At 43.6% G+C, this 16,892-nt stretch overlaps 1 protein-coding gene across 1 annotated transcript in view; it reads left to right on the forward strand.

The window, feature by feature from the left end:
* LOC135057489 (stonustoxin subunit alpha-like) overlaps positions 1-16,892 on the forward strand; it is a 120,330-nt gene that overhangs the window by 94,433 nt on the left and 9,005 nt on the right. The window lies entirely within an intron of this gene.

Consider the following 16,892-nt stretch of genomic DNA (forward strand, 5'->3'; position numbering starts at 1 on the left):
CTCACCAAGGGTACCTCAGGTTTGTGGTACAGAACTGTCACTATCAGTTTCAGACGCTGCCGTTTGGTTTGTCCACGGCACCCCGGGTCTTTACCAAGGTAATGGCCGAAATGATGATTCTTCTTCGAAGAAAAGGCGTCTTAATTATCCCTTACTTGGACGATCTCCTGATAAGGGCAAGGTTCAGACAACAGTTGGAGGTCGGAGTAGCACTATCTCAAGTAGTGCTACGACAGCACGGGTGGATTCTAAATATTCCAAAATCGCAGCTGATTCCGACGACACGTCTGCTGTTCCTAGGGATGATTCTGGACACAGTCCAGAAAAAGGTGTTTCTCCCGGAGGAGAAAGCCAGGGAGTTATCCGAGCTAGTCAGGAACCTCCTAAAACCAGGCCAAGTGTCAGTGCATCAATGCACAAGGGTCCTGGGAAAAATGGTGGCTTCTTACGAAGCGATTCCATTCGGCAGATTCCACGCAAGAACTTTTCAGTGGGATCTGCTGGACAAATTGTCCGGATCGCATCTTCAGATGCATCAGCGGATAACCCTGTCTCCAAGGACAAGGGTGTCTCTCCTGTGGTGGTTGCAGAGTGCTCATCTTCTAGAGGGCCGCAGATTCGGCATTCAGGACTGGGTCCTGGTGACCACGGATGCTAGCCTGAGAGGCTGGGGAGCAGTCACACAGGGAAGAAATTTCCAGGGCTTGTGGTCAAGCCCGGAGACATCACTTCACATAAATATCCTGGAGCTAAGAGCCATCTACAATGCTCTGAGCCTAGCAAGACCTCTGCTTCAAGGTCAGCCGGTGCTGATCCAGTCGGACAACATCACGGCAGTCGCCCACGTAAACAGACAGGGCGGCACAAGAAGCAGGAGGGCAATGTCAGAAGTTGCAAGGATTCTTCGCTGGGCAGAAAATCATGTGATAGCACTGTCAGCAGTGTTCATTCCGGGTGTGGACAACTGGGAAGCAGACTTCCTCAGCAGACACGACCTCCACCAGGGGGAGTGGGGACTTCACCCAGAAGTCTTCCACATGATTGTGAACCATTGGGAAAAACCAAAGGTGGACATGATGGCGTCCCGCCTCAACAAAAAACTAGACAGATATTGCGTCAGGTCAAGGGACCCTCAGGCAATAGCTGTGGACGCTCTGGTAACACCATGGGTGTACCAGTCAGTGTATGTGTTCCCTCCTCTGCCTCTCATACCCAAGGTACTGAGGATCATAAGAAGGAGAGGAGTAAGGACTATACTCGTGGCTCCGGATTGGCCAAGAAGGACTTGGTACCCGGAACTTCAAGAGATGCTCACAGAGGACCCGTGGCCTCTACCTCTAAGAAAAGACCTGCTCCAGCAGGGACCCTGTCTCTTCCAAGACTTACCGCGGCTGCGTTTGACGGCATGGCGGTTGAACGCCAGATCCTGAAGGAAAAAGGCATTCCGGATGAAGTCATCCCTACCCTGATCAAAGCCAGGAAGGATGTAACCGTACAACATTATCACCGTATTTGGCGTAAATATGTTGCGTGGTGCGAGGCCAGGAAGGCCCCTACAGAGGAATTTCAACTGGGTCGATTCCTACATTTCCTGCAAACAGGACTGTCTATGGGCCTCAAATTGGGATCCATTAAGGTTCAGATTTCGGCCCTGTCGATTTTCTTCCAGAAAGAACTGGCTTCAGTGCCTGAAGTTCAGACGTTTGTCAAGGGGGTACTGCATATACAACCTCCTTTTGTGCCTCCAGTGGCACCTTGGGATCTAAATGTAGTTTTGGGATTCCTAAAATCACATTGGTTTGAACCACTTACCACTGTGGACTTAAAATATCTCACATGGAAGGTGGTAATGCTGTTAGCCCTGGCTTCAGCCAGGCGTGTCTCAGAATTGGCGGCTTTATCCTATAAAAGCCCTTACCTAATTTTTCATATGGACAGGGCAGAATTGAGGACTCGTCCTCAATTTCTCCCTAAGGTGGTTTCAGCATTTCACTTGAACCAGCCTATTGTGGTGCCTGCGGCTACTAGGGACTTGGAGGACTCCAAGTTGCTGGACGTAGTCAGGGCCCTGAAAATATATGTTTCCAGGACGGCTGGAGTCAGAAAATCTGACTCGCTATTTATCCTGTATGCACCCAACAAGCTGGGTGCTCCTGCTTCTAAGCAGACTATTGCTCGTTGGATTTGTAGTACAATTCAGCTTGCACATTCTGTGGCAGGCCTGCCACAGCCAAAATCTGTAAAAGCCCATTCCACAAGGAAAGTGGGCTCATCTTGGGCGGCTGCCCGAGGGGTCTCGGCTTTACAACTTTGCCGAGCAGCTACTTGTGTTAGGCGCCGGGGTCCGCTCGGCCGTGCGGCCCGGCGCCTAGCAACCAGGGACGCCGTGCGCGTTCAGCCGTCGGCTCCCTGGCAACGCTAAGACGCCGGGCGCACGGTGCCGCTCTGACCTTAGCAACGGGGACGCCACGTTCAGCCGCGTTCCCCGTTGCTGGGTCTATTCTCATTACCCTGACTATGTGCTGGCCGTGCAGCATGCTAGCTGCACGGCATTTCTATTTGATTGCCCTGTCTGGATTTTGATTGGAGGGTTCCTGAATAAAGGCACCCTCAGGACTTCTTACAGACGCCGGTGATAGCTTCCTGTTTGCCTGTGTCTGCTGCAGAGAGTTCCCAGTCCCGGTCTATTCGGTTGTTCCTGTCCTCAGAGAACCTGTACTCGGAAGTTACCATCTGTTCCTGGAGTCTGACCGAGCACCTTTAACATCTGGTGGTGTTCGTGAGTCGCGGCGCAGCCGTGTGTTGCGGCTTGTCCGCTACTGTTTATTATTTTGTTTAAATTGTGTTCTGGAGCTTTGCGGAGGATTCCGCTTCCACAAGATCCACTCTGGTGTCCAGCGGTGCCGGATAGGAGTGTCGGATCAGTGGATCTTTTGGTTGTCCTTTTCCCTGGCGGCTAGTCCGCACATACCTTTTGATTTAGTTAGTTAGCTTGTAACCCCTGGCCTGGTTGCTTAGTCAGAGGGCCCCTTGTTATCACCCTGTCTCGGACTTCCCCTTGTCTCCCATTAAGACCTGCGGGGGCATCGGGGTTGGGCAGACATAATCCGCCCTTCGAACGCGGCTGCCATGGGCTCAAGCAACCATAGTCTCGCAGGGGATTTCTGATAACACGGGCGAGACAACGGAGTTAGGGCGCCAGGGGTTACTAGGCTCTCCAGCTCCCACAACCAGCATATTTTTCCTGTACTCAGATCCCTGCCATAAGATCTCCTCCGGTCTGGAGTACAGGAATCATAACAACTTGGTCAGGGGCAAACACGTTTGCTAAATTCTACAAATTTGATACCCTGGCTGAGGAGGACCTTGAGTTCTCTCATTCGGTGCTGCAGAGTCATCCGCACTCTCCCGCCCGTTTGGGAGCTTTGGTATAATCCCCATGGTCCTTACGGAGTCCACAGCATCCACTTAGGACGTTAGAGAAAATAAGAATTTACTTACCGATAATTCTATTTCTCGTAGTCCGTAGTGGATGCTGGGCGCCCATCCCAAGTGCGGATTGTCTGCAATACTTGTACATAGTTATTGTTACAAAAATCGGGTTATTATTATTGTTGTGAGCCATCTTTTCAGAGGCTCCTCTGTTATCATGCTGTTAACTGGGTTCAGATCACAGGTTGTACTGTGTGATTGGTGTGGCTGGTATGAGTCTTACCCGGGATTCAATATCCTTCCTTATTGTGTACGCTCGTCCGGGCACAGAATCCTAACTGAGGCTTGGAGGAGGGTCATAGGGGGAGGAGCCAGTGCACACCAGGTAGTCCTAAAGCTTTTACTTTTGTGCCCAGTCTCCTGCGGAGCCGCTATTCCCCATGGTCCTTACGGAGTCCCCAGCATCCACTACGGACTACGAGAAATAGAATTATCGGTAAGTAAATTCTTATTTTTTCCTTGAAGTGTGCAGAGACACTATGCGAGTCTAACCCCTTTCTTATATTCCTGGTATGTTCAGACAGTCTTTCTTTTAGCATTCTGCCTGTTCTCCCAACATACTGGAATCCACAATGACATTCCAGCAAATAACATCAAAAGGGTTTTATCGCTGTGGCTTTTGCCTTATGTGTAAGAGTTGTACCATAGATAGAAAGATCACGGAGTACAGATCTAATCAGACGCAAAATATCTACCCTATAAAAAATTTTATTATTTGTTGTAGTAGAAATGTTATTTATTTGCTGGAATGTCATTGTGGATTCCAGTATGTTGGGAGAACAGGCAGAATGCTAAAAGAAAGACTGTTTGAACATACCAGGAATATAAGAAAGGGGTTAGACTCGCATAGTGTCTCTGCACACTTCAAGGAAAAACATGTGTGTAATTTGAAGGGCCTAAAAAGCTTCATGGGAATAAAGGTAGTAAAAGGAAATTGGAGAACACATAATGTGGAGAAGGCTTTAGCTAAGGAGGAAATGAAGGGTATATATCAGCTTAGAACCCTAGCTTCTAACGGGTTAAACCTAGAGTTTGAATTTAAATGGTTCATATAATCTGTCCTCGTATTGTTGATGAGATACATATCACTAACAGATCTTTTTTGCTCTTTCTTTCTCTCTTTTTTTCTGACACCATTAATTTTAACTATTGAGCTGCTATGGACAAAAGAATCACTCTATGTGAATGGAGAGACAGTGGATACGAATTGAAGGACACCCTTTACTTATGTTCAGCCTTTCACTATTGGAGCAGCGTGTGAACAATAAAGATATTAACGCATCAGCATGCTTTCGTACATAAAAGTGTTTGAGAGATTATGTAAATGAGACCTCCCTATTGGGATTGTTTGTTTGTATTGACTTGTGTATTTGAAAATACCACACAAACCATTTATATTATTTTTCTCTGTGTTACTATCACTATTTGTATGCTAACACTTAGAATATAGCTGCTTCATTTTAATGGCAATTTCTGTAACTTTTCCTCTTGATGGTGAGGTCTCAGTTAGCAACTATGTAACTGTTGGTCTTTTCCATTCATCAGATTTGCAGAGTACCGCGATTGGTTAAAACCTCGGTCACGTGATCGGGATTACCGATATAGCGCATTTAGATACCCTGGCCTGCTATGCCGTGGAAAACATGTGTGTTTATGTTTAGGTACACACTTGATCTGATTACCTGTTTTATTACAGTCTGTGCGGCCAGCATTATGGGGGCCGTTTTGTAATTTTTACCGGGTTTATTATTTCTTTTGTTGATAACATCAGCAGACTTAACCCATACAGGGTTTGTTTCTCGGCACATGAGTTTTATTTTTTATTTTTTATTTTTTTTAAAGATATATTTATTAGGGTTTTATGATAGACAAGTGAAATCGTAACTTTACATGTCAGAAAATTTAACAAGCTTATATCGCATTAAGTTGTACAAAACAATCACAAGGCCAATAAAACTATTGGTAAACCTTGAACAATCTGACTCTGTATTAATTACTAATTAAAGGTAAAATAGAGATAGAGGATAGATAGGTAAGGGGAACACACAGAAGGGAAGTGGGGGGAGGGGAAGAGTTATAGGCCCTACACACTGGCCGATATACTGAAAGATATGAACGATCTCGTTCATAAATGAACGAGAACTCGTTCATATCTTTCAGTGTGGAGGCTCCAGTGATGAACGATGCGCGTCCCCGCGCTCGTTCATCGCTGGTCTCCCGTCGGCTGTACATGCAGGCCAATATGGACGATCTCGTCCATATTAGCCTGCACTTCAATGCAGCCGGGTGACGGGGGGAGTGAAGAAACTTCACTCCCCCCGTCACTGCCCCCCCGCCGCCGGGTCGCTCGTCGGCCGTATCCGCCGTTGGGCAGCTCGGCGGCGGGTCGGCCAGTGAGTAGGGCCCCTTAGGTGTTAGCAGCTCTAAAAATAATGGAATAATGGATGTCAGCCTTTAAGACAACTCAAAATATTAGCGTAAGACATTAATACAAAATAGGCATTGAAAATACTGATTTAAATCAGAAGTTCTATATACACAAATTGGATGTCACCACTTTACAGTCTATCATTTTTAATACATGTGCTTTTGTAGAAGGGTCTAGGAATTCGATAAAGCAGTTCCATTTTAAGCAAAATTTGCAGAGTCCAAATGAAGAATGTAATGACAACGATGTTTTCCAATCGTAATACATTAGTTGTAAGAGCTTTTGTTTAACCTCTATAATGGAAGGAGCAGAGCGTTGGACCCACCTGATTAATATACATTTCCTACCAAGAGTAAGTATAACACTAAGCAAGGGACAAATCCTCTGTTTTAGGTTCCAGTTTTTAAAATTTAAACATAGGCATGCCAGCGGATCTGGATGAGCATTTATAGAAAACAATTGGTTAATAAATACTAAGAGTTTATTCCAGAAGAATTTAACTTTTCTGCACTCCCACATACAATGTAGAAAAGATGCTGAGGAAACTCCACATTTAATACAATTCCCTGTTTCACTAGGTAACATGTGTTTACGTTGTAGCGGAGTAATATATGCCCTGTGAATCATTCTCAGATGTACCTCCTGAAGATACGATGATCCCAGATATTTAAGGGATCTTAAGCATGGATCAGTAATTTCAGCAACATCCGTCAGGGCTGGAATATCACTTTTCCATCTCAAGAGCAAATTATCCCATTGATCAGTGGGAGAGCAGGACAGTAAAATAGCATATAGGGATTGCACTTTATAAGGACGTAAACAAACAGATTTAAGTAGGGAGTCAATATTATTGGGAAGTGTTTTGGGAAGAGTTTCTAGGCCCTTAGGCATTATTGAGTGAGAAGGAGAGCTGATGGAATATACAAAGTGACGCACCTTGAAATACATGAACATGTGATGTTTAGGGAGGTCATATTTATGGCATAATTCTGGAAATGAATAAATAGAGCCTCCAGGATCAAAAATTTTATTAAATGAATCTAGACCTTTGGATTTCCATTGTGAAAAGGCGGCATTTTGTAACGAGGGTAATAAAGCTGGGTTGCCCCAAAAGGGGATAAACTGGGAGAAATGAGGATTTCTATGACACTTCTTATTTATAGTAGTCCAGGCTAAAAAGGTGTCCTTAAATAAAATGTGTTCTTTAATCTTAGATGGTATTTGGGAGGGACGCAAATGAACTAAAGCAGCCGGAGAATATGGGGAAAAGATAGCGTGTTCTAGCTCGAGGTCAGAATAGAGTGACGTGCTGTGGAACCAATCAATTATATAGCGAAGCTGTACTGCTAGGGTGTAAGCCTTTAAATCTGGAAAACCAAAACCTCCATCTTTTTTAGCTGACTTCAATTTTGATTTGGCAATCCTTGGACGTTTACCACGCCATATAAATTTTGAAAACAGAGCTTCAAGTTTAAGTATATCAAAACGAGTGAGAGAAATCGGAAGCATCTGTATGAAATAAAATATTTTGGGAAACAGAACACTTTTGATCACTTCTATTCTACCAAGTAGAGATAACGGAAGGTCCTTCCATGCTTCTAGCTTCAAAGCTATTTTACTTATCGCCTGAGAAAAATTTACTTTGTACAAGTTGGTTAGATCAGGGCAGATATTAATGCCCAGATACTTAAAATGGGATTTAGATATTTTAAAAGGAGGAATGTCAGGGTTTAAAAATGTAGACGGTGAGGTTTTACCTAGCAATAAGATTTCCGATTTTGTAATGTTTATCTTATAACCTGCGATTTTCCCAAAAGAAAAAATTAAATGAAGTAAAGCTGGTAATGACTGTTCTGGGTCAGCTAAAAATAAAAGAGTGTCATCAGCAAATAAAGCTATTTTTAATGTTTCTGACCCTAATGTGATTCCCTGAATACGATCAGATTCACGAATGGCAACAGCTAGTGGTTCAATCGATAAATCAAAAAGGAGAGGGGAAAGGGGACACCCTTGTCTCGTTCCTCGTTGTAATAAAAAGGGAGGGGACATTACTCCGTTGCAAGATATAGAAGACGAAGGTGAGGAGTATATGGTTTTTATAATAGAAATAAAAGACTCTGGGAAACCAAAGTTTTCCAGCGTATGGTACAGATGGGGCCACAGTAAAAGGTCGAAGGCCTTTTCTGCATCTAAAGTGAGAATCAAACTATGGGACGAGTCTGGGGATGATTGAGTATTTTCATGTTGTATGACTGCAAGAACTCTCCGTAAATTTACCACTGAGTGCCTTCCTGCAATAAAACCAGTTTGATCTTTGTGGATCAGGACAGGGAGGATGTTTTTAAGTCTTTGCGCTAAAATAGATGTAAACATATTAAAATCCACATTGAGCAAAGATATCGGTCTATATGATCCCGGCAGGGAAAGATCTCTGCCCTCTTTTGGCAAGACTTTGATCACAGCATCAGTAAAATATAGAGGGAGGGTCCCAGCAGTCATAATATGATTAAAAACAGATTGTAAAATAGGGGACAATTGCGAGGCCAATTGCTTATAAAATTCATTGGAATACTCATCTGGGCCAGGGGCTTTACATGGTTTAAGTTTTTTAATAGTGTCATAAATTTCATTAATCGAAATAGGAGAAGTTAAAGAGGAGGCAAGGGCCGGGGGAACTTGGGGTAGTGGTAAGCTATCCCAGAACTGTTGTGAATAGGGTTCATGAGAATTTGCCAGGGTAGGAGAGGGATCGTCTACAGGTGAATTAGGGGGAGAATACAATTCAGCATAGAAATCCCTCATAACCTTAGAAATTTGAGCATTTGACGATGTGTAAGAGCCATCAGCTAACTGTAGAGGATGAATGGACATAGGTTTTCGAGATCCCTTTAACAGAGTAGTAAGAAGTTTTCCCGATTTGTTCCCATAGCGGTGAAACTTATAACTAACATTAAAATAATATTTCTCACCAGAAGAACTTAGCAGTTCATTAAAATTAGTTTTAGCTATTAAATAGGAGTTTTTGGTTTGTGTTGTAGGATTAGTTTTATATGACTGATATGCCAGAGATAAGTTTTGTTGACTTTCTAAATATAGGGTATTACGTTGTCGTTTAACATGAGATTCATAAAAAAATTATCTTGCCTCTTAAAACAGATTTCGCAGTAAGCCAGAACAGAGAAGGGTTTTCTGATTCATGTACTGCATTAGTCATTTTATATGTTTTCCAAATTAACAAAATCTTATTTTTAAAACCCTCTGAATTCCCCAAATGTGAGGGAAATTTCCAGTAAGGTCGGCCAGATTTTTCTTTTGTGTAAACCAATTCTATCCATACTAAACCATGGTCTGAAATAGAAACCGTCTCTATAGTAGCTTGACGTGTATGTGGAAAAAGCACAGAAGCAATTAATATATAATCTATCCGAGACCAGGTATTATGAGCCATTGAAACACAAGTAAATTCTTTCTCAATTGGGTTTAAAGCTCTCCATGTGTCAACAAGATTAAGTCGTTTAGCTATCCAAGGAACACCCATTTTAGGTAAGGGTCTAGAAGACCTATTAAATTGAGATTTATCTAAATATAAAGACGAAACCAAATTCAAATCTCCGCATATAATTAGGGAGGACAGATCACATTTGTATAGTACTGTCAGGAGGGAAATAAAAAAGGATTTCTTATATGTATTAGGTGCGTAAACGTTACAAATAAAGTATTTATTTTCTCCTAATTGACATTCTATGAGGACATATCTGCCATCAGGGTCTGCCGTAGTAGATAACACTTCAATCGGTAAAGATTTTTTTGACAGAATGGCTACGCCACACGACTTTGAATTAAGAGAAGCCGCGCCTAGAACTACCCAATTAAGCATCTGCAATTTTTTTGTCTCATGTAAAACCAGGTGCGTCTCCTGCAAACAAGCTATGTCAATAGATTGTTTATTAAGGTACATCAGTATTTTACGCCGTTTTGCCGGAGTATTAATACCTCCTACATTCAAAGTGCCTACCTTAATAGTAGACATACTTTGTTGTATATATATACATCACAAAGGCTGATATGACAAAAAAAAAACAAAACAGAAAAATCTGCTAACATCTCTGAAAACAACGGGCCAGGAAGGAGGAGGGAAGGGAAACACAGCAGGAGAGTAAACAAAGACATAGGGGGAACCAGAAAACACACAGGCAAGAAAGATCATTATCAATTTAAGCAGCATTTCAATATGAACTGATGCAAGCATCAGGATAATCATAAGAGAAATTTGACTTCAGGTAAACATCTATGTTATTTAACAATTAACGTTATTTATATAAACCAACGGCGAGGCTACTCATCCGTTGCCAGCACTTTTAAATGTAAAAATAGAATAAAGCATCACAGGCCTATTCAAGAAACACATTTAGAAAACGAAAAGATACGTAGTACAGCAAGGGGATCAATCTTCTACAGTGTCAGCAGCGACATCCATATTAGAGGCAGAGACTTCTTTGAAATATGCTTCAGCATCCTGGGGATTGGAGAAGTCCAGGGAAGAGGATCCTTGGAACACTCTCAAACGGGCGGGATATAACAACGCAAATTTGCATTTCTTCTATATTAATAGGGCACAAATGGGTGAAAAAGATTTGCGAAGATGGGAAAGTTCCACGGAATAATCTTGGAAGATACGAAGCGTGGCTCCCTCCCATTTAAGGCAATCTGTTTTACGATAAGCTCTCCATATAGCGGATTTATGCAAAAAGTTCAAAGTCTTAAAGATGACTACACGCGGCTTATTATTATGAACCCGCGACAGGTCTCCCATTCGATGAACTCTCTCTATAACTAAGTCTACGCACTCGGCCTCAATATGAAGGAGTTTTGGAAGAGTAATGCGCACAAAATTTTCCAGCCCCGGGCCCATTAATGTTTCCGGCAAGCCCACTATACGGAGGTTGCATCTCCGTGTACGGTTTTCAATATTGTCAATTTTTTCTAGAAGACGCTTATTATCCCTTTCCAGATATGTGACAGCCTTCTGTAAACCTGAAACATCATCCATTGTGGTACCTAAACGAGTCTCGGTGTCTGTGACACGGTGTGTAAGCTGCTGAATCTGTACTGTGATGTCGCTGACTGCTTTCTGCAGCAATGGCGCCATTGTATCATGTATTGCAGCTACAATGTCTGCATAAGTTGGAGAAGAGGCCCCTGTACTAACATCAGAACGCACCTTGGAATCTCCCGTAGCAGTGAAGATTGCCTTCTTTCAGCTGGTTTCTCAGGGCTGGAATCCGTGCAGGAGGAAGTGTTTTGTTCAACACAACGCTTCTCCTGTCTGGGAGGGAGCGCCGGCGGCGGTAACTTGGATGGCGCCAGCGGGCCCAAAAACTTCTCCATAACGGCAGGGGTTAGCACCGGAATGTGCCCTGGACGTCTTGCAGTCAGCGGGGATAATATGCTAGGTCTGTGAGCAGGCAAAACGAGCGGTGGTGCTGGCGATACGGAGGAGCACATGGGAGCCTCTGCTCACTCCTTCATGCCGGAACCGGAAGTCTTTGAGTTTTATTTATTATGTGGAATTTGTCTCACTATTAAATGAAGTCCTTACGAGCGCTTCACTATCGGACGATCACTGATCACGTGACCAAAAAGTCTTTTAAGTAAGATATCATGTTGAGATGTGATGTATTTGTTTTATTTATGTGTATATTTTTATATGTAATTATGTGACATCTATTTCTATGTGATATGCTTCAGTCTGAATTCTGCAGCGTTATCATTTGTGTATATACGAACCAGCTGCTATATATCTTGACAAGATTGGACATTACTCAGGATTGGTCAAGGATAGCATGTGACTGAAAACATCTCAGGATAAATTCAGGAATGCCAGGTCTCAGACAGCACTTCTTGACAAAGGCGAGAGAATCCTTGAAACGCGTTGAAGTTATCCATGCTGTGACGAAAACCCACCATCTGCAGGACGTTTTTGCTGCAGTATTCATGTCTGTTCCAGTTTGTGAATAAAACCAGTGTATGTTTTTATGCACGTTGGTTTTGCTGCTTCCAGTCCATAACGTATGGGGTTTTTGAAAGATACCTTTCAGTGCATTCGAGACTGAATTTAAATGTAAGTGTCATTCCCTGTGATCATTATCTGTGATAGGATTGATCTCATTCATACCGGTTCAAAGATACCTTTATGGGAACGCGAGGTTGAATTTTGTAATTGTCTTTTCAACAGCGTAGCAACACCTGTGTACTAATATGGAGAAAGCCTCAGGGATTGGAGTGAATCTGCCTCACCTTTTAAAGTTTTAATACTTTAGATAGCACCTGTTTTTTATCATTTCGTATTTGTATCAATGCCTCTACCCAGTTTTAGAAGACATCAGTGCATACGAGTACATACTTCAAATTTCTACAGGGTGGTAGCTGTATGAAGTTGATTTGTATTACCTGGAAAGGTCCATCTGTAGGAGGGATATGGGATGGCTCCATTGGTGTTGTCTTACCAATATTCTTTCTCAAACAAGTAAGACATTTCATTGTTTTCTTGCTCGCCTGAGAAGAGAACCCTGGTGCACTCCAGTAGGCTCTTACTAATTTGCACATACCTTCCTTGTCCAGATGAGTCAGACCATGTGCCACCTCAGCTAGACTTGGGAGATATGCCCTGGGGGCCACCGGCTTACCTTGTCCATCTCTACAAAGTCCTGAGGACTCCTGACCATATCCCTTCGCCTTCCAGAACACCTTCTCCTGTAGGGAACACACATCTTGCATTTCAATTAATTGTTGCGTGCTTACCATATTGAATGTCATCAGTTGAGTGGTGTTAATTTGTGTGGTAGTGCTTGCTGCTGATTTAGCAGCTTCGTCCGCTCGGTTGTTACCAAGTGAAATTGGGTCTTGGTTGTAGGTATGTGCTTTACACTTGATAACAGCCACTCTTTCAGTTCCTGTATGGCTGTCAAAAGCCTTTTGATGTGTGACGCATGCGCCACAGGTGTGCTAGCTGCCATCATGAAATATCTGAGGCACCACAGGGCCCTGAAATCATGCACTACTCCGAAAGCATATCTAGAGTCCATGTATATATTAGCTGACTTACCCTTTGCCAAATCACATGCTCTGGTCAGTGCTACCAGCTCAGCAACTTGTGTTGAGTGAGGTGGACCAATGGGTTCAGCTTCTATGATACATTCATCATCTACAACTGCGTATCTGGTGCACAGGCCTCCTGAGTCCATCTGTCTGTGACAACTACCATCAGTGTAGAAGGTAAAGTCTATGTCTTCCAGTGGGTTGTCACTAATGTCAGGTCTCGCAGTGAACGTTTGGTTTAAGTATTCCATACAATCATGCGTATCAGTGTCTGTACCAAATCCTCCTTCACCATCGTTCTCATCCTCCATCCTTTGTGCATGACAAGGCACACTCGGCAAATAAGTTGCAGGATTTAGTGTGCTACACCTTTTGTGGTGATGTTTACAGGGGCCATCAGTGATAGTTCCCATTTTGTAAACCGAGCAGATGAGACATGTCTGGTTTGGGCGGAGTTTAGCAAGGCTGATACTGCGTGAGGTGTATGGATTGTCAGGTCATGCCCTAGCACTACGTCTTCACTTTTACTTACCAACAAAGCTATGGCTGCAACACTTCATAGGCAAGTGGGGAGAGACCGTTCTACAGTGTCCAGTTGTGCACTGTAGTAGGCTACCGGTCTGCTGACATCACCATGTTTCTGGGTTAGGACTCCTGCCGCGCACCAAGCACTTTCGGTACCGTATAACTCGAAAGGTTTCTCGTAATCTGGCATTCCCAATGCTGTTGCTTGAGACAAGCACTCTTTTAGTCTCTCAAACGTCAGTTTAGATTCCTCAGTATGAGAGACCCATTCTGGTTTGCTTGAAGAAACCATTTATTGCAGTGGTAGTGCCAGAATAGAGAACCCTGTAATCAAATTCCATCAATACCCACACATTTGTAGAAGAGTGCAAATTTGTTGCTGGTTTTGTGGCAGAGTCATGTCACGGATGGCCTGTATCCTGTCTGTGGTCAGGTGTCTGAGTCCTTGTGTCAAGCAGTGTCCCAAGTATTTAACCCTAGTCCGGCACAACTGAAATTTATCCTTAGAAACCTTGTGTCCGGTCTGGGAGAGATGAAACAGAAGCTGTTTAGTGTCTGCCAGGGATGACTCAAATGAATCACAGCATAACAAGTAATCAACATATTGTATCAGCACTGACCCATTCTCAGGTTGAAAGGATTGCAAACAGTCATGTAGGGCCTGAGAGAAAATACATAGGCTGTCAATGAAACATTGGGGGAGATGGGTCCAGGTCTACTGTACACCCCTGTAGGTGAAAGCGAAAAGGTACTGACTGTCGGGGTGAAGAGGAACAGAAAAGAAAGCATAACAGAGGTCAATCACAGTGAAGTACTTGGAGATAGAGGGAATCTGCATGAGGAAGAAAGCTGGATTGGGCACTACGGGGAATTGACTGTTGACTATTTTGTTTAAACCCCTTAAATCCTGCACTAATCTGTAATCCCTCTCCCCACTCTTTTTCACGGGGAAGATGGGACTATTGGCTGTGCTGGACATCCTGACTAGGATGCCCTGCTGTAGCAGCCATTCTATGACAGGGTATACTCCTAATTCCACCTCTGGTTTCAGAAGATAATGGGCGATTTTTGGAGCTATCCTGCCATCTTTTATTTGCGCTACTACTGGGGCTACATTTGCCATCAATCCAGTGTCCAGAGAACCCAGTATTTGTGAGATAATTTCCTCCACCTGTGATGAACATGTGTCTAGAATGGTAGAGTGTAACATTAGCCTTTGAGGGGTGTCTAACATATCTTGTGCATGGTTCTCAGGGATATCTAAAACACACCCTCATGAGTACAATATATGATGCACCGCATTTTACATAACAAATCTCTGCCAAGTAGATTAGTCGGAGCCGATGCAGCCAACAGGAAATAATGTTTGGTATGCAAGGGCCCTATCATAATCTCTGCAGGTCTAGTCAAAGGATAGTGCTGCACTTTTCACGTTACTCCCATTGCTGAATTCGTTTTTCCTGTGGTCATTACACCTGTTGAAGAGTTTAGTACAGATCTCGCCGCCCCTGTATCTACAAGAAAAGGTTGTGGGGTGCCAGCTACACTGACCATGACCTCAGGTTTACCTCCAAGGCCAGCAATCAGTTTCACTGGCTGCAGACTACAGGTATGACCTGACCTCTATTTTGGATTTGGTCCCTCCAGCAGAGCATTGGCAGTTACTATGTGTGAAGGGGATATCTGTGAGGTTTCGGAGGCCTGCCAGTCCTTCCTTGGTGGGTACCTCCGTGTTTCCCCTCTGTGCGGTTCGTAAATCCTTCTATGTGTTCCCTGGTCCCGACTATGTGTTTGATAACGTGGCTCATGTTCTTGTCTAGGGGGTCTATACTTACTATGTGTCCCTGTGTTCCCACAATCCCTGGAAAAATGTCCCTCCATATGGCAAATGTAACATTTTATTGACCTTCTGCAGTTCTCTTCAAAGGTCTGGGGTTTAGGTTGGTTGGTCATCCCTTCAAGAGTCTGTATACTTACAACCATCAACCTTTCCCCTTGCGATTCTGTTTTTTGATGATGTTTTGGTCATGTTTCATAGCAGATTCTCTCAGGGCATCTTTTGTAGTCCCCCTCCAATTAGGCAAAGAAGTCTGTACTCTGACTTTCAATGCCTCTTTCAGCCCATCCATTAAAACAGAGACAGCCACCTCCCTGTGGTTCGCATCATTCTTTATATCCTCTATCCCAGTGTATCTGGCCATATCTTGTAACGCTCTATGGAAATATTCAGATGCCAGTTCACTCTCTTTTTGTTTGATTGTGAAAATCTTGTTCCACTTTACAACTGTGGGGAAATACAACCTAGTTGTATATTAATCTGGCTTACATTCTCCTGATTGTATTCTTCAGTTAGAGGACTGTCTGTCTCTATCTTACAATCAGTTATGAATTTTTGGGTGTCAATATTAGGGGGTAGGCACACTCTTAACACTGTCCGCCAATCTTTGTTTGTGGGTTCATGGGCATTCCCCAGATCTTTAATAAACTTCTGGCACCCGACTAAATCTTTCCTGGGATCGGGGAATTCTGACATGATTGACCGCAGTTAAGACCTGGACCACGGGTAATACATGGCAATATTCCTGATGGGGGTCACTCCCTGGTTGTCCGTTCTCCCATTGGGAACTGCTATTACCCGGACAGGGTTTAACCCAACCACTTTACTCTTGTTTGTCTCAGTGCGGGGAGCTACTGTCTCTGCACAATGAACAGTCCCGTACTTACCGGTGGCTATGATCTCACCCATCCCTCCAGTGGAAGCCATAGCCACTGCTCTTACCGGTTGGGCTGTGCCCACCTGAGTTTCCTGCATGGTGGTTGTCTGAGAGAGGGCTGAGTTCATACTGGGCTCGTCATCCTCCTCTGAACCATAATCCTTGAGAGAATTTAGACAGGGTACAATGTACATGGGTTAGGGTTAGTACAGTTACTAAGTCCATTCCTATCATTTCCTGGTATGCTATTGGTTGTAGCAGCCTTCTCTCCATTGACATATGGCGGTGGTGGTGCACTCGCATTCACATTCCTGTCTGGTTTGGACTTTGCTATACGAGCAAGTTCCCTTTGCATTTCTCCATCTTGTTGCGATATGTTTAAACAATCGTTATGTCTGATCCTTTGTTTCTTGGATTTGATCAGACATATCCTATTTCTAACATTCTGCAGCACCTCTGGTTCAAAACTACCAACCCTAGGAAATGATGCCTTATCATCCACGGTCATTTGTACCCATTCATCACAAAAAGCCTCCGTGTATGGACCATATTTCCTACACATTATATATCCAGCAGTCCCTCTTGGCCCTGCTTCTCCAGCCTGAACCCTGGCTGCCGAACGTTTCTCACTTGTG

This window comes from Pseudophryne corroboree, chromosome 3 (genome assembly GCF_028390025.1).
Source record: "Pseudophryne corroboree isolate aPseCor3 chromosome 3, aPseCor3.hap2, whole genome shotgun sequence".
NCBI classification, from domain to species: Eukaryota; Metazoa; Chordata; class Amphibia; order Anura; family Myobatrachidae; genus Pseudophryne; species Pseudophryne corroboree.